Raw genomic sequence first — 12767 nt, forward strand, 5'->3', positions numbered from 1 at the left:
TCGGCCTTCCACTATTGCTTTTCACCTTTCTACCATCTGTTTCTGACTCCATATTACTTCGCCCTGTCTCGCTGCATAGGTTCCCATCCCCCTGCCATATTAGTTTAAACACTGCCGAACTGCATTAGCAAATGTTACCCCCAGGACATCAGTTCCAGTCCTGCCCAAGTGCAAACCGTCCCTTTTGTACAGGTCCCACTTCCCCCAGAACAGGTTCCAATGTCCCAGGAATTTGAATCCCTCCCTCAAGCCACGTATTTATTCTAACTGTCCTGCTCCCTCTAATCTGATTAGCATGTGGCACTAGTAGCAATCCAGAGATTACTACCTTTAGGTCCTACTTTTTAATTTAACTACTAGCTCCCTAAATTCAGCTTGTAGGACCTCTTCCCGCTTCTTACCTATATCGTTGGTACCTACATATACCACGACAACTGGCTGTTCACCCTCCCTCTCCAGAATGCTCTGCAGCCGCTCCGAGACATCCTCAATCCTTGCACCAGGGAGGCAACATACCATCCTGGAGTCTCGGTTGCGGCCGCAGAAACTCCTATCTATTCCCCTTATAATAGAGTCCCCTATCACTATAGTTCTCCCACTCTTTTGTGCAGCAGAGCCTCCCATGGTGCCATGAACATGGCTGCTGGTGCCTTCCCCTGGTAAGTCATCTCCCCCAACAGTATCCAAAACGGTATATCTGTTTTGGAGGGAGATGACCGCAGGGGACCCCTGCATTACCTTCCTGCTCTTGCCTTGTCTCTTCACTATCTGTCCTAACCCTTACCTGCGGTGTGACCAACTCACTAAATGTGCTATCCACAACATTCTCAGCATCGCGCATGCTCCAGAGTGAGTCCATCCGCAGCTCCAATGCCGTCATGCGGTCTGTCAGGAGTTGCAGCTGGACACACTTCCCGCACACATAGTAGTAAGGGACACTGGAAGTGTCCCTGATTTCCCACATAGCACAGGAGGAGCATGACACGGGTCCGAGCTCTCCTGCCATGATTTAACCCTAAAATTAATTTACTTACTAAGATTTACTTAAACACCAAACACCTACTTAGTAGTTCACTACCAATTAAACCAATCTAAAAGTCAGTCTAAAAGAGAGTTATACTTACCAGTCGAACAGCCAACCACTTACCAGCTTGGCTGTGATGTCACCTCTCAATTTTGCACCTCTCTATCTTTGTCTGCAGCAGGTTGGGCCTCTGTCTCCTACTCTCGTACTCCTTATCAGCTGCTCTAGTGTTAGTACTGGTAAGAAAAACAAGACAAAACAGCACCTGCCACCCCCACTTGCCCAAACTCACCCACTTGCCAAACTCCCGAATGCCACGATTGCCTCCCTGGTGCAAGGGTCAAGGATGTCTCGGAGTGGGTGCAGGACATTCTGAAAAGGGAGGGTGAACAGCCAGTTGTCTTGGTGCACATTGGTAGCAACGATTTAGGTAAAAAAAGGGATGAGGTCCTACGAGACGAATTTAAGGAGCTAGGAGCTAAATTAAAACGTAGGACCTCAAAAGTAGTAATCTCAGAATTGCTACCAGTGCCACGTGCCAGTCAGAGTAGGAATCGCAGGATAGCTCAAATTCCTGGGGCATTGTAACCGGTTCTGGGGGAAGTGGGACCAGTACAAACCGGACGGTCTGCACCTAGGCAGGACCGGAACCAATGTCCTAGGGGGAGTGTTTGCTAGTGCTGTTGGGGAGGAGTTAAACTAATATGGCAGGGGGATGGGAACCAATGCAGGGAGACAGAGGGAATCAAAAAGGAGACAAAAGCAAAAGACAGAAAGGAGGTGAGTAAAAGTGGAGGGCAGAGAAACCCAAGGCAAAAAACAAAAAGGGCCACTGAATGTAAAGGGGCTGCAGGAGGGATCAAAACTAAAAATCATGGTTTAAAAACTAGTATTAAAACACTCTACCGAAACGCATGCAGCATTCGAAATAAAGTAAATGAGTTGACGGCACAAATCATTACAAATGGGTATGATTTGGTGGCCATTACAGAAACGTGGTTGCAGGGGGGCCAAGACTGGGAATTAAACATACAGGGGTATCTGACGATTCAGAAAGATAGACAAGAAGGGAAAGGAGGTGGGGTAGCTCTGTTAATAAAGGATGATATCAGGGCAGTTGAGAGAGACGATATTGGCTCTAATGAACAAAATGTTGAATCATTGTGGGTGGAGATTAGAGATAGTAAGGGGAAAAAGTCACTGGTGGGCGCAGTTTATAGGCTCCCAAATAATAACTTCACGTTGGAGCAGACAATAATCAAGGGAACAATGGAGGCATGTGAAAAAGGAACGGCAGTAATCATGGGGGATTTTAACCTACATATCGATTGGTCACATCAAATCGCACGGGGTAGCCTTGAGGAGGAATTCATAGAATGCATACGGGATTGTTTCGTAGAACAGTATGTTACAGAAACTACAAGGGAGCAAGCTATCTTAGATCTGGTCCTGTGTAATGAGACAGGAATAATAAATGATCTCTTAGTAAAAGATCCTCTTGGAATGAGTGATCACAGTATGGTTGAATTTGTAATACAGATTGAGGGTGAGGAAGTAGTGTCTCAAACGATCGTACTATGCTTAAACAAAGGGGACTACAGTGGAATGAGGGCAGAGTTGGCTAAAGTAAACTGGAAACATAGACTAAACGGTGGCACAATTGAGAAACAGTGGAGGACTTTTAAGGAGCTCTTTCATAGTGCTCAACAAAAATATATTCCAGTGAAAAAGAAGGGCGGTAAGAGAAGGGATAACCAGCCTTGGATAACCAAGGAAATAAAGGAGAGTATCAAATTAAAAACCAATGCCTATAAGGTGGCCAAGATTAGTGGGAAACTAGAAGATTGGGAAAATTTTAAACGACAGCAAAGAATGACTAAGAAAACAATAAAGAAAGGAAACAGATTACGAAGGAATACTTGCGCAAAACATAAAAACGGATAGTAAAAGCTTTTACAGATATATAAAACGGAAAAGAGTGACTAAAGTAAATGTTGGTCCCTTAGAAGATGAGAAGGGAGATTTAATAATGGGAAATGTAGAAATGGCTGAGACCTTAAACAATTATTTTGCTTCGGTCTTCACAGTGGAATACACAGAAACCATGCCAGAAATTGCTGGTCACAGGAATGTGGGAAGGGAGGACCTTGAGACAATCACTATCACAAGGGGGTAGTGCTGGACAGGCTAATGGGACTCAAGGTAGACAAGTCCTCTGGTCCGGATGAAATGCATCCCAGGGTATTAAAAGAGATGGCGGAAGTTATAGCAGATGCATTCGTTATAATCTACCAAAATTCTCTGGACTCTGGGGAGGTACCAGCGGATTGGAAAGCAGCTAATGTAACGCCTCTGTTTAGAAAAGGGGGCAGACAAAAGGCAGGTAACTATAGGCCGGTTAGTTTAACACCTGTAGTGGGGAAAATGCTTGAAGCTATCATTAAGGAAGAAATAGCAGGACATCTAGATAGGAATAGTGCAATCAAGCAGACGCAGCATGGATTCATGAAGGGGAAATCATGTTTAACTAATTTACTGGAATTCTTTGAGGATATAACGAGCATGGTGGATAGAGGTGTACCGATGGATGTGGTGTATTTAGATCTTCAAAAGGCATTCAATAAGGTACTACACAAAAGGTTACTGCAGAAGATAAAGGTACGCGGTGTCAGTGGAAATGTATTAGCATGGATCGAGAATTGGCTGGCTAACAGAAAGCAGAGAGTCGGGATAAATGGGTCCTTTTCGGGTTGGAAATCGGTGGTTAGTGGTGTGCTGCAGGGATCGGTGCTGGGACCACAACTGTTTCCAATATACATAGATGACCTGGAAGAGGGGACAGAGTGTAGTGTAACAAAATTTGCAGATGACACAAAGATTAGTGGGAAAGCGGGTTGTGTAGAGGACACAGAGAGGCTGCAAAGAGATTTAGATACGTTAAGCGAATGGGCTAAGGTTTGGCAGATGGAATACAATGTCAGAAAGTGTGAGGTCATCCACCTTGGGAAAAAAAACAGTAAAAGGGAATATTATTTGAATGGGGAGAAATTACAACATGCTGCGGTGCAGAGGGACCTGGGGGTCCTTGTGCATGAATCCCAAAAAGTTAGTTTGTAGGTGCAACAGGTAATCAGGAAGGCGAATGGAATGTTGGCCTTCATTGCGAGAGGGATGGAGTACAAAAGCAAGAAGGTCCTTCTGCAACCGTACAGGGTATTGGTGAGGCCGCACCTGGAGTACTGCGTGCAGTTTTGGTCACTTTACTTAAGGAAGGATATACTAGCTTTGGAGGGGGTACAGAGACGTTCACTAGGCTGATTCCGGAGATGAGGGGGTTACCTTATGATGATAGCTTGAGTAGACTGGGTCTTTACTCGTTGGAGTTCAGAAGGATGAGGGGTGATCTTATAGAAACATTTAAAATAATGAAAGGGGTAGACAAGATAGAGGCAGAGAGGTTGTTTCCACTGGTCGGGGAGACTAGAACTAGGGGGCACAGCCTTAAAATACGGGGGAGCCAATTTAAAACCGAGTTGAGAAGGAATTTCTTCTTCCAGAGGGTTGTGAATCTGTGGAATTCTCTGCCCAAGGAAGCAGTTGAGGCTAGCTCATTGAATGTATTCAAGTCACAGATAGATAGATTTTTAACCAATAAGGGAATTAAGGGTTATGGGGAGCGGGCGGGTAAGTGGAGCTGAGTCCACGGCCAGATCAGCCATGATCTTGTTGAATGGCGGAGCAGGCTCGAGGGGCTAGATGGCCTACTCCTGTTCCTAATTCTTATGTTCTTATGTTCTTATGTTCTTATGTTCACTCTATGCTGCTGCACTTGGTACTTAGTAGGCTTTTAGTGCTACTAGTAAATCTCCGACTTGCCTCCCACAATAGCCAGACAAGCACACACCACAGCCATACACGCTTTCAGTGCCTCTGAGCTCCCACTCTCTTTGTCTCCTCTTCTGCGCATGTCATGATGACCCTTGACCTCCTGAATCACAGGACTCGAGCATTGCCTTGCCATTGCTAAGGATGGCCACACTTTACGGCAGAAGGTCAAAAAAATTTAACGCTACCGCCCATTTGATATCGCTCGCGGTAACGCCCATTTTCAAAAATGTAAACTAAGTGTTTTGAGAATGGACGAGAAGCCGGCAATCTGAAAATCCTTTTTTAACGCCCACGCCAGAAATAATGCCCATTTTTGGGCGATAAGCACAAAAGTAGAGGTTCTAGCCCATCATGTTTTCCAGGGTGTCACCAGTCAGTTAGGGTCTCATGTTACGCATAACGTTTTAACTATGTCCAATGTTTCCACCGTCCGGTTCCGTCTATCACCACGCAGGCGCACGTGTCGCTTACCATTATTACCTGGTGAGGGCCTGTCCATATTGGTGAGAATCCTGGCTTTTCGGGGTTTATTTTTACCATTACCTTGCTCCCAACTTGTGGTATCTGAGCCTTTTGTTCCTTGGTGCCAGTTTCCAAGTCCTTGATCACTTGCTGATCCCTGGCGTGTGCCTTCAGATCGTGTCATTGTTTACATAATTCCATCACAAATCTCCTTACTCGGTCCCGGTAGGGTCCGACATCATCACTCCCCGTCACTAGAACCTCAGGTAATCTTCTTGCCCTTCCTGTCATTAGTTCGAAAGGCGTGAGTCCGGTGGTCCTGTTTGGGGTCTCCCTTAACTTCATAAAAATCCGGGACAGCATATCTACCCATCCCTTTCCTGTCTCGTTGATCACCTTGGCCAATGCTTTCTTCAGGGTCCTATTCATTCGGTATACTAATCAGGACGATTCCGGATGATAGGGGATATGGAATTTCTGCCTGATTCCCAGCAGGGCGCATACTTGTTTCATTACTTTACCCGTAAAGTGTGTACCCTGATCTAAATCTATCTGTAGGGGCATTCCCCACCTAGTTATAATTTCTTCTGCTAATATTCTAGCCATTGACTCAGCTGAGCAATTTCTAGTTGCGAATGCTTCTACCCATTTTGTGAATTGATCTATTATAACCAAACAATACGTTTTTCCCTGGTGATTGGGCAGTGGGCCCATGAAGTCTATCTGCAGGTTTTCCCAAGGTCCCTTTGGTCGGGGTTGGTGTCCAATTTTGACCTTTATTTTTCCACCTGGGTTATGCTTTGCGCATGTTTCGCACTTCCTACAATAATTTTCTATATCTCTTCCCATTCCCTTCCACCACCAGCATCGGGACATTGAACTCGTCATGCTGGTCTTACCTGTATGCGCATACCTGTGGTGTATACTCAATAGATTTTGTCGTATGCACTCTGGGGCTACCACATTACAATCTTTCCTCCAGATTCCATCCATGCCTTGTTTAGCTCCCTGTCTTTTCCATTCATCTTTTTCCTGCTCTAGGGTTGCCTCCTGTACTTTAAACATATTTACTTCTTCCGGCCCAAGTGCACAGGCGCTTATTTTAGCCCGTAGGCCCCCTACTTCTGCCGCTCGCTTAGCTGCCTCATCCGCCCATGCATTCCCTTGCTAATGTCTATCAGTGATTTTCTTATGGGCTTTGATCTTTATTATTGCACATTCCTGGGGCTCGAAGGAAGCCTTTACGAGTTCCTTAACTATGTTCTCGTGTCGAATTGGTCCTCCCCCCGATGTCATATAATCTCGCCGACTCCAGGCTACCATATAATCGTGGAACACCCCAAATGCGTATCGGCTATCTGTATATATATTTACCCTTTTACCTTTTGCCTGTTTGAGGGCACCCGTTAGAGCGACTAATTCATCACTTGGGCCGAGAGGCTCCCTTCTAACTGTCCTACTCCCCGTGTTTGCCCTTCACCATCAACTACCACCCACCCTGTTCGGGCATTCCGTCGATGTACCGACGGGACCCGTCGACGTAAAGGTCCATGTCCGCTCCCTTGAGTGGCTCTTCCTTTATCAAGCTACTTTGCTTTGCCCCCTCTATTGGATTACATTCATGTTCCTGGCCTTCCGTAATAATCCATCCTGCGGGGTTGTTACCGCTAACTTTTACTATCGTTACTGTGTCGCTCAGGGGTATTAGTACTGCCTCCCACATCGCCCTTCTTGCATCTGTCACTGTTCTCAGTCTCCCCGTGTTTAGTAGCTCTACCAGGGTCTGTTGCGTATGTAGGATAATTTGTCCTGACATTATTATGGGTTCACTAATTCTGACTGCCCAGGCTGCGCAGTCAAGAGCAACTACACATCTAGATAATCCTGCAGCTACAGGTTGTTGCTTAGTGGAGTAATACGCCACCGGTCGTTGCCTGTCCCCATGTTGCTGGATCACCACCACATTATAGTGGTTTTTGCTGTGGTGATTATAAATGTGGAAGGGCTTATTCCAGTCCGGTAGTCCCAGGGTGGGGGCACTCATAAGGGCCTGTTTCAGCTGTTGAAATGCTGCTTCTTGTTCGGAACCCCAGTCTACCGGCTCTTGGGAGGGCTTTTCCCCTTTTACCAAATCTTGTATGGGCTGAGCCATTTCTGCATATCCCAGGATAAAGTTCCGACAGTAATTAAACAGTCCTAATACCTGTCTGACTCCCTTTATGGTCCCTGGCTTTGGCATCGTCCAAATGGCCTCCTTCTTACCCTCGGACATCTGCCTTTTTCCTTGTGTTACTACGTACCCTAGGTACGTGACTTGACCCTTCCCTCTCTGGGCCTTTTTTGGGTTAGCTTTCAGCCCTGCCTATTGTAGGGCCCCAAGCACCATGGTCAATGCCAGTATGTGCTATCAGAATGTCATCCACACATTGCAAGAGGGTACTTCTTTCCCCTATATCTATTGGCTCCAGGACCCCAGCCAGCATCTAGTGGAATATACTCAGTATGTTATGGAATCCTTGGAGCACTCTAGTCCATGTATACTGCTTTCCTCTTACAGTGAAGGCGAAATTCCCTTGTGACTCCTCGTCTAAGGATATGGCCCAAAATCCATTTGCTATATCCAATATAGTGAATATTTTATGTTCCATGCCCAGGCCATTGAAAATCGTTGTTGGCTGGCTACTATCGGGTGCTCCCGGGGTGTAACTTTATTTAAGACGGTACAGTCTATAGTCAGCCTATATGAGGTGTCTGGTTTCTTTACTGGACATACTGATGAGTTGGTCATAGCTATGGTTTGTCTCACCACCCCTTGCCTTTCCAATTCTTTCACTATCTGAAGGACAGCTGCTTCAGCGTCAGGCTTCAACGGGTATTGCCTGTGGGCTTTATGTTCTGGGCTTGGGATCTTGATTGGCTCGGGCCCTACCAACCCACAGTCCTGTTTGTGTTGGGCCCATAGGGCAGGGTATAACTGACATATACTTCCACAGGCGCTCTTTGTTTCCCACTCGGGATCTATTGGACGGATCCCAGCCACCCGCTGCTGCTGTTGGCCCGGGTGGTTAAATTTACAATGAGTTTGGTGCTTGTCTCCCCAGACTATTCGGTTTCGCTGGGGGTCTATTAGTACCTCTATTTCCCTTAATGTTTCTATTCCCAATATGGTGCCTTCAGGATTGGGGCAGCACCAAAACTGGGTGGGTAGTATTACCCTGTACTTCCAATAGTACAATTTCACTTAAAGTTGCCTTTCTGTTACCTCCTCCCACTCCTTGTATGCTATTCGTTTCCTTGGTAAGGGGTAAGTCTAGATTAGTTATGGATATTGATGCTCCCGTGTCTATCAGCACCTTGCACTGCCGGCCCCCTAACACTGCGCTAACAAACATTTTTGGGTCCTCTCTTTGTGATTCCTCATCTTCTTCGGGGGCCGATAACCCCTATTGGGTGGCTGCCAACCATAGCATACTTATTGTCATGTATCTCACACTACTGTACATAACTGTATCTTACCATGCTATACATGACTGTAACCAGAGATGACCTGTAACCACAAGCTTACCTTATCACCAGGGGTGCACTTGCAGGAGACACTGGATACCTGTCCCAGACAGGTATATAAGGACAGGTCTCAGGCAAGTGTGGCATTCGAGAGCTGTGTAATAAAGGTGCAGGTCCTGAGTGACCTTGACTTCAGCATGTGCCTTGTGTGAGTCTGTACTGCAGGGACAGGACTTTACACTTATGATGTCCTCATTAGAAAGCGTCTCTTGTGGAGGGGGGGGGGGGGCAGTGGGGGGAGTGGGGAGTACGGCCGCTGAGTCCGCTGAGCTTCTCTAAGGAGCGCTACCACTTCTCCTCTGGTCAGGGGTGGTTCTCCTCCTGGGACTCCTCTAATCTGTCTGGGTCCCTGTCCTCCTGTCCTTCTGCGCCCGCCCCTCCCCCCCACCCCCCCCCCCCCCACCTTTAGCCCAGCATTTCCTCGCTATATGGCCTAGTTTGTCACAGTTCTGGCACTTTGGCCTTGATTGTCCACCCCTCCCTTGAGCCCTTTTTTCTGCTGGCACTCTCTACTAAAATGGCCTTCTTTTCGACAATTGAAACAAGTCAAGGGGGCTGCGCGTAGATTTCCTTCCTTACTCGTTCCTTCCACTGCGGCCACGTGTGCTTCTACCGCGGCTACTTTCCTTTTCTGAGTAGCATCCAGCTCAGATGCACATCTGGACAAGTCGTCATAGTTTTGCATTGTGACTAGCCCTGTTTTTAATACGTCTTGATGTGCAGTACTCAAACCGTCTTTGTATATTTTTAAGAATGCTTGATTATTCCTGGTGGGGTTCAGTATTCTCGAATACGCTTGGAAGCTCAACCATTTCCGCTCTGCATAGTCATGTGCGGATCCCCCCTTGTTTTGAGTGACCCCCATGATTATTCCCCAGTTTATGAGTATTGCTCCTGTTACCTGAGTTACATCTGCTTTAAACGCCTGATATTCTGCCTCCGATTGCACAATGGTGGGGGCTATCATCGCACACCACGTGCCGTCCCTGTATCGTTGTCCCAACTGTTGCCACATTTCTTCAGTCATTTTTGCTCTTACTAATGCTTCCACATCTCGGTTATTTCCTGTATTTTCTGCTAAAACTCTTCAGTACTTCGTCTCCTCTCTAACTTGGGTGACATTTGTAATAACTTCAATGTATCCCCGGGTATCAGTAACACATAAGTGTTTTTTATCCGAGGCCCCACGGCGGGTATTGTGGGCGTGCGTGGATTGCCTCCGGCAGCCGGTACCGCTGGGACAGCTGGAGTGCCAGTCAGATTTACAGATTCTATCTTGATCGGGGCTGCCCGTACCTTCTGGTATGGGGGAGGCCCACCTTCTCTTCCCCAATCGTCATAGTCAGAATTATATTTGCAAGCCTCATCGGCCAACTCATCCTACTCTGGTCTCCCAATATTCTCGATTTCTTCACTTAAAAGTTCCAGTGGGGGATATATTGGTGCCGGTGCAGGCAGTGGAGTAGGTGGCGCTGTTGGTTGTCCAGTTACTGCTGCACATTTTGTACCATTCCTACTGCTTACTTCTGCCTCTTCCATCTTTTTTATTTTAGCTTTTAGTTCCTGTATTATCTTATCCTTTCTTTCCATTTCTTTATTTTGTTCCCGATAGCAGGCTAATACGAGCCCGGTCCCCTTTATTTTTGGCTGGCACTCCCACCACTTTGCCTGCCTATCCGGTGGGTCATTTGGTTGCCATCTCTTTTTCTTCATTCCCTCAATTAGGTTCATTAGGCATTTTCCCTATAGATCCCTCGGGTCCGCAGTCATAATCGCCGGCCATTTCTAAGATCGCTAAGGGGCTACCTTTTTTTATTGGGCTACTCTTGTACCTCTGTCACATCTCCTGACCGATACTTTTCGTTAGTACCACACCCTGGTTGACCGTGTTAGAGCCTACTCATACCCCAAACCGTCCTTATTCCTTGGTCTCCGTCCTCTCCATAGCTCGTTTATTTGTTCTTTCTACAGATTTCCTCCTTTCTCATAAACAGTGTAACAGCTCTAACTTGCAGGTGGTATTTAAAAAAGAACTCACCCCAACAGCTGCCACATCGTTTCGGGTCAGCGAGTCTGTATCCTGCAAACTACGCCAATTGATCAGGAGAATAGCCCTACTCCTCTTTTAACAAGCCCGGATTCAACAGACAGATACCTTGGATAAGTTTCAATGACCTTTTACCTTTTATTCCAACAAGTGCAAGGGGAGCATCTCACTTCCTGAGAGAAGATCTCCAACGAGCTGTTCAAATTGCACCTTAATTATAAAGGTTTTGGCACATGAGTGTCCTCGTGGACAGACCTTAACAGTGATTTGGTTGTAGCAACGCATGATCAAATACCCATTTGTTCCCTTCTTCCATATGTAACTCGCCTTATATTGTTATATGGTTATATTAGTTCCTTTTTGGATGTTCTTTATTGGTCCCTTGAGCCCGAGGTCAACGAGTGGTCATCTTATGGCTCTATGCGTATGTGTAGTTTTAAGCATACCTTTAGTTTAACCAGCTCAGGGCCTCCACAATAGCCAGATGACATCTTTGGTAATCAATCTTGCTCTTGCAGACACTCTCAAACCCTCCCTGATAAAGTGCAACATCCCCACTGACACCTGGAAGACCCTGGCCAAAGACCACCCGAAGTGGAGGAAGTGCATCTGGGAGGGCGCTGAGCACCTCGAGTCTCATCGCCGAGAGCGTGCAGAAATCAAGGCAGGCAGCGGAAAGAGCTTGCGGCAAACCTGTCCCACCCACCCCTTCCCTCAAGGACAATCTGTCCCACCTGTGACAGAGACTGTGGTTCTCGTATTGGAATGTTCAGCCACCTAAGGACTCATTTTAAGAGTGGAAGCAGGTCTTCCTCGATTCCGAGGGACTGCCTATGATGAATCGATTGCTCATGTCATTGGCTCACAGTGAGTTGGCTGCCCATGAAATGTGCCTGCCTCTCTTTCAATAACTCTTCTCCCCAGGCAGAATTTGCTGAGGTCTGAGACTTGCACACAGTGACGGCTTATTGGAAAGTTCCAGATGCACTACCTGAGATTTTGTATCCATTGACATTAATGACGCAGTAAGACCTGTGTGCAACAGGCCCCACTGATAGCACTGGGGTGTCGGAAAAATCTGCCGTATTTCTCTGCAAAGTCTCTCTCTCTCTTGATCACACATCCCCGCCCTCCCACACGGGTCTCTTTATTGCCCCATTTCTATCTCTTTACTGTGGCTCAGTGGTAGCACACTGAGTCAGAAGGTTATGGTTTCAAGTCCCACTCCAGAGACTTGAGCACATAATCCAGTGCAGTACTGAGGGAGTGCTGTAGCGTTGGAGGTGCCATAAGAACATAAGAACATAAGAAATAGGAACAGGAGTCGGCCATATGGCCCCTCAAGCCTGCTCTGCCATTCAATAAGATTATGGCTGATCTGATCATGGACTCAGCTCCACTTCCCCGCCCGTTCCCCATAACCTCTTATCCCCTTATCATTTAAGAAACTGTCTATTTCGTAAATTTATTCAATGTCACAGCTTCCACAGTTCTCTGAGGCAGCAAATTCTACAGATTTACAACCCTCTGAGAGAAGAAATGTCTCTTCATTTCTGTTTTAAATGGGCGGTCCCTTATTCTAAGATCATGCCCTCTAGTTCTAGTCTCCCCCATCAGTGGAAAAATCCTCTCTGCATCCACCTTGTCAAGCCCCCTCATAATCTTGTACCTTTCGATAAGATCACCTCTCATTCTTCTGAATTCCAATGAGTAGAGGCCCAACCTACTCAACTTTTCCTCATACGTCAACCCCTTCATCCCCAGAATCAACCTAGTGAACCT

Source organism: Pristiophorus japonicus, chromosome 5 (assembly GCF_044704955.1).
Source record: "Pristiophorus japonicus isolate sPriJap1 chromosome 5, sPriJap1.hap1, whole genome shotgun sequence".
NCBI classification, from domain to species: Eukaryota; Metazoa; Chordata; class Chondrichthyes; family Pristiophoridae; genus Pristiophorus; species Pristiophorus japonicus.